General features: G+C 45.1%; 2 non-coding genes across 2 annotated transcripts; one reads left to right on the forward strand and one right to left on the reverse strand.

The window, feature by feature from the left end:
• The first annotated feature begins 4163 nt into the window (after window positions 1-4163).
• Window positions 4164-4270, forward strand: LOC114110684 (U6 spliceosomal RNA). The gene has a single exon (XR_003586927.1). It is a non-coding gene; the product is annotated as a U6 spliceosomal RNA (small nuclear RNA).
• Window positions 4271-5075: 805 nt separating this feature from the next.
• TRNAE-CUC (transfer RNA glutamic acid (anticodon CUC)) lies at window positions 5076-5148 on the reverse strand. The gene has a single exon. It is a non-coding gene; the product is annotated as a tRNA-Glu (tRNA).
• Between the last annotated feature and the right edge of the window lie 657 nt (window positions 5149-5805).

The raw sequence follows: 5805 nt of genomic DNA on the forward strand, positions 1-5805 counted from the left end.
AAATGATCATGAAATGCTTCCAAATACATGGTCAAATTTTCGACAACGAGGAGGCCTTGTCACCTACAAATTAGCACTTGTCAGCAGCACTTACCATCTGCCTCTACAAGGATTAAAGCATGAGCCACTGCGACTGCAGACCTGCAGCATCTTGGAAGGGGTTCAGGGTGGAGATGAGGAATGAAGTGCTCTCTGCTCTGAGAAAAACTAGAAGAACAGGCCTTCAGATAGTTAGATGCTTTCAGGAGAAGACTTTATGAGCCAAAATTCTTGCATCTTTTCATACCTAGAGAAACACTAAAATCATTAATGATGACATCTGCTTTAGCTATTAAGGAGAAAATTCCAATTAAAAATGCTATGGTTCAGACATCCAAGATGATACTAGGTGACGCTATGGGTGTGTTTCAGACAAGTTCTTGTACTTCTTGAGAACTTGTTTTATGAGCTCTGTCAGACTTGACGTCCCTAGCCATTCTTGACACAACACTAGCTGGTAGCCAGTGGCTGTAACCTTACATTTTCAAGTGTCCTCTTGTAACTATGACACTTTTTACATGATAAAATTGCTTTAGATCATACATTACAAAAAGAGAAAAGACATGTGTAGTGACCAATAGCTCCTGTTACTTATGTGTTAATGCCACATCAAAGGTTAAAATTGACTTAGATAAAACTAGGCAACCAGCTACAAGTCTCCTCAAAGTGTCAAGTCCAGACTGGGTGTCATGCTTATTCTCCTGAAAAGAAATGAGATCTATTTTGTTATTAACATTCAGGTGGTCACTCACCCAACTACTTCTAACTGGATCTACTACCCTGATACCAATCACAGTGGGATAATAGAAGTAGACATCTACTCTATATCACTCCAAATGGTTCCATTTCTTTGGACAGAATAACCCAAGAGCTGACTCTATCTGAACCAAGATCAGAACTGCTACCAAATGTAACCTAGTTCTTACACCTGCTTGGACCCCTGGTTATAATAATTCTTTTACTGGTCTTTGGATCCTGTCTACTTAATCTATGTGTCTAGTTTGTTTTTTTTTAAGGACACAGTGTTTTCCTGGACAAGATGATGGTACTGCAAAGATTCCAGCCATTCCTTAGGACAGATTCTGCTGGAATAACAACAGAAGACACCCTGGGCCACTTAAGGAGACAGAACAAGAACTCTGTGACCCTGGCTAGGTAAGGTCTATGAGCCTCATGCTAGCCTGAAGAAGCTTCAGGAGACAGATCTTCAACCTTCATCCTCCCAATAAAGATTTCTTGGGGCTCAGGTCTTTCCAGGGGGATTTGAGGCCAGAGATAGATTGGCTCCAGGTTAGACATTTACAGCCAGCCTCCTGTCTACACTTCCAGATAGGAATAACAACAGAAGGATAGTAAATAGCTGGACTTTTGTCTCTGGTGCTGTTACTTCAGTTGTGTCTGACTCTTTCTGACCTGCCAGGCTCCTCTGTCCGTAGGACTCTCCAGGCAAAGATACTGGAGTGGGTTGCCATTTCCTCCTCCAGGACCTTATCTCTGGTGGACACTTTATGATAACAGTAATGGCAGGGGCAGAGAGGAACTGAGCCCTCTCATTCAGTTAAGAGATACAGAGACTACGTATGTCTCATTCTTGAGATCAAGGAGAACTTCCTGGCTACACGTGCACAGAAAGGATCTTTGAAGGTCAAAAGGGGCACCACCCTATAGTGGGTGATGTCAACCTACCCACAGGCCTCTTTACTAGACTCCGTCTTGGCTTAAGAGATGTTCACACACAGGGAGGATTGTGAGTTAAAGCAAATACGACTCAGAGCCAAGCAAAGAAAGATGACTGGCCAAGAGGAAACACGGAAGAAATGACCCAACTAAGTGATTCAAAGTACCATGAGGGCACGGCTTTCTCTCTGAGCCAGCCCTGTGAGTCTATTCACATACTCTTTTTCCTCCTAATAAACAATTTACTTGTTTCACTACTTTCCATCTGTTTGTGGAAATGCATTTCTACACAACTAACAGGTCTTGTCACTGGCCACCTGCTCTCATGGTCTAGTGGCGAGGATTCAAGCTTTCACTGCCACGGCCTGACCTCAATCTCTGGATTTCACTCCCTGGCCAGAGAATTGAAATCCTGCTCAAAGCCACTGCAGGCTGAGGCCACCTGAGAGCAAAGGGGATCACAGCCCTGGAAACTGGGCTGATTCCATGTATCTTCTATGACGTGCAGCATTTGACCGCAACAACACGTTTTAAGAGTTGGCCCCTCCTGGGCTTCCTGGCCACCACACACTGGCTGCTCCTCCTCGCTTCCTCTGAGGTCTTCTCTCATCTGCCCTCCTCTAGAGGTCAGTGTTCTTCTAGGCTCTATCCTCCTCTCTCTCAGTTGACTGGGCACAGAACATCAACCCTCTTCTTCAGACGTGCAACCACATACCCACTGTTGAAACATGTGCTGAGCTAAAGCTGAGTGCGGGGAGGGATTTTTTTGTGGTCCAGTGGCTAAGACTCCATGCTCCCAATGCAGAGGGCCAGGGTTTGACCCCTGATTGGGGAGCTAGACCTGACATAGTGCAACTGAGAGTTCGCTTGCCACTGCTAAAGATTCTGCATGCCTTGACAAGGATGGAAGATCCTGTGTGCTGCACCTAAGACCCAGCACAGCCAAAGAAATAAATAAAAATAAATATTTAAAAAAAAGTTGAGTGGAGACCAAGTGTGGCTGTGTGTCCAACCTGGGATGTACAAGCGAGTTCTAACCTTGTTCCAACCAGGGTCCGTATCCATGTGGAAGATTGCTACTGTTACTGCTACTGCGGCTGTTATTGAATGAAACGTGAATCTGCTCACCTATTGGCAGTAAAGCCAAGCTACTGACACCGGGTTGTGGTGAAGGAAAGTGCATTGCTTATTTCAGGGCACCGTACAAGGAGTCTGGGACAGCTAGTGCTCAGAAAGCCTGAGCCGAGTTCCCAGTGGGTTTCAGCAAGGCAGTTTTAAAGGGCAGGTGAAGGAGAGGCGTCCCAGGGCATATGATCGGCTCATGGACAATTCTCAGATTGGTTGATGCAGAGGTAACAGGGCAGTGTCACAGGGGCTAACATTATCAGTCTCTAGGTGCCAGTAGGTCTCAGGGTTGTGCTCATGGTCATCAGGTAGTTAATTTCTTCCATTTGGAGGGGGTTTTAGCTTCTGTAAAAAGCTCAGGAAGTGTGCATCAGATACTGTTTTCTAGGGATTTCAGAGAGGAGCTTAAAGCAAAGGTGTGGGGAAGGGAGTCTGTCCTGGAAAGGCTCTATAAGGGTCTTGTTTGACTACCCTGCTGCTGCGACTCCTGGTATTTTGGTTGGCTGAAGAGGAACTCAGACCTTACTGTAGAAGTAGACAGCTTTCACTCCCATCCCCACCATTACCAATATCCCTTTGCATCCACAATGGTCATGGGAGTTATTATACGACCAGCTCAGGAGGGAAGTGTGAAGACTCGGGTCTGAGGCCATGAGGGGAGGCAGGAACAACAAGAGTGATGAGAGGATGTCATGGTATCTGTATCTGCTGGACTCCACAGAATGGGTTTTTGCCCCCATCATTAGAAGTGTGAAGAACATGTCTATAGAATTGCTTTTCAAAAATCTTTTCTTAGGAGGTGGGTGGCATATATAACACACATAAAGAAAAATTCATGATTTCCCTAGTGGTCCAGTGGTGAAGAATCTGCTTTCCAATTCAGGGTACATGAGTTTGATCCCTGGTTCACAAACTAAGATCCCTTGTGCTGCGGAGCAACGAAGGTACCACAACTACTGAGTCTGCATGCCGCAACAAACAAAGACCCAATGCAGCAAAAAAGAAAAAAAGAAAAATTCATAAAACGTAAGTGGACAGCAAGAAGAATTGCTATAAAGCAAACACTCATATGGGGCTTCCCTGGTGGCTCAATGGCAAAGAATCTGCTTGCAACGCAGGAGATGGCAGGAGATGCGGGTTTGAGCTCTGGCTTGGGAAGATCCTCTGGAGAAGGAAATGTCTACCCATTCCTGTATTCTTGCCGGGAAAATCCCATGGACAGAGGAGCCTGGAAGGCTATGGTTCATAGTGTTGCAAAGAGTCGGACATGACTAGCAACTGAGCATCCATGCATGCAAACACTTGTATAAACAACCACCATAGTGCTCGCTTTGGCAGCACATATACTAAAATTGGAACGATACAGAGAAGATTAGCATGGCCCCTGCGCAAGGATGACACGCAAATTCGTGAAGCATTCCATATTAAAAAAAAAAAAAGAAAAAAAAATAACCACCACAGAGATCAAGAACTTGAACAATCCGCCCTCTAAGAGCCAACCCCCACATACTTCTTTACTTTTGAAACCTTTTCCTTTCCACCCTCCAAAAGGAAACCATGTTCCTGAGTTTTTGGTAATCACCCCCTTTGCTTTTCTTTGCAATTTTATCACCTTAGAATGAATCTCTGAATCATGTCATCTGATTTTGCTTGTTTTTGAGCTTTATGTAGATTTATTGAAAATATTTTTTTGTGTGAGTATTTTCTTTCACTTAACTTCATGTTTGTGAACTGCATGCATGCTATTGTGTGGAGTGCATTCTCACTGTTCTTTAGCCTCCCGTCCACTGTGTAAATTAACCACACTTTTTAAAAAGAAGCTCATTCTACTGTTGAAGGACAACAGGATTGTTTCCAATGCTTGGCTTTTACAAAGATGCTGTCTGTAGGACTGTTTTCTATGAGAGCCTTTGTGACTGTTGGGGAAGCAAGCAGTTGCAGTGATGCAGCCATGGGAAGGGCCGCTCGTGTGCAGTATCCACTCTCTGTGGGGCCCTGAGACCTCTCTGCATTGTGAGCATTGGGAAGTGGCACGTCAACGCCAGCGCATTCTCACAAGGGACACTGTCAGCTGGTGGTTCCTTGATGTGGCTTCTTGCATCTCAGTCTGAAGCAGAGAGAAAGAACTTGGCAACTTTTGTGTTTTTCAGACTCCAGTGAAAAACTGATGTGTGAGTGCAGATGAAGTGGCTTTTTATTTTTCCTGCCAAGCTGTGTGACTTGTGGGATCTTAGTTCCCTGACCAAGTATTGAACCTGGACCCTCTGCAGTGAGAGTACAGAGTCCTAACCACTGGACTGCCAGGGAATTTTGTAGATGAGGTTTCTCTTTGGAGATAGGGATGGGGTGCAGGTGATAGGCTGAGAGGGATTGTAATTTGGTTTTAAGTGTAAATGTCCATATAGTGAATCCACTGTAGCCTAGTTCTGCCACACCTGTTGACTAGTGGGGAAGGGGCTCTTGTCAGACCACTTCGGTGTGTGAGTGTGTTACTTGCTGGGTCTCCGATGGGTTTTTGTCGGTGGCACAGGAATAGAAGGGCCTGCCCCCTTCCCACTGACTAATCCTGCAGCTGACACAGATCATCAAGATGACACTGGAATGAAACACATCTGTGCAGATCAGCAATGACTGGTGGTGATCTTGCAGGGTCTGGAAGAGCTGCCCTGTGTGAGAGAAACAGGTCTGGCCCCATGCATTGTGTAAATGAAGCAGACTTTCTTCTCTTGCCTCTCTCTGTTTCAATGAAGATCATCTTCCAGAAGCTCCCAGTATCCTGGTTTCATAGATCCAGTTATGTGATCCAAGCTGATTAAATGCTTATGTGTCAGGCACTGGTGGAGGTACTTTTATGCATGCACATTTACATCTCAAGCATCACTCTGGTAAGGAAATGTGTATTGGTCAGCTTTTGCTGTGTAACAATTCCTCCTCCCTCAAAGGTAATGTCTTAACAAACATTTC

The sequence above is a fragment of the Ovis aries genome, chromosome 24 (genome assembly GCF_016772045.2).
Source record: "Ovis aries strain OAR_USU_Benz2616 breed Rambouillet chromosome 24, ARS-UI_Ramb_v3.0, whole genome shotgun sequence".
Taxonomy (NCBI): domain Eukaryota; kingdom Metazoa; phylum Chordata; class Mammalia; order Artiodactyla; family Bovidae; genus Ovis; species Ovis aries.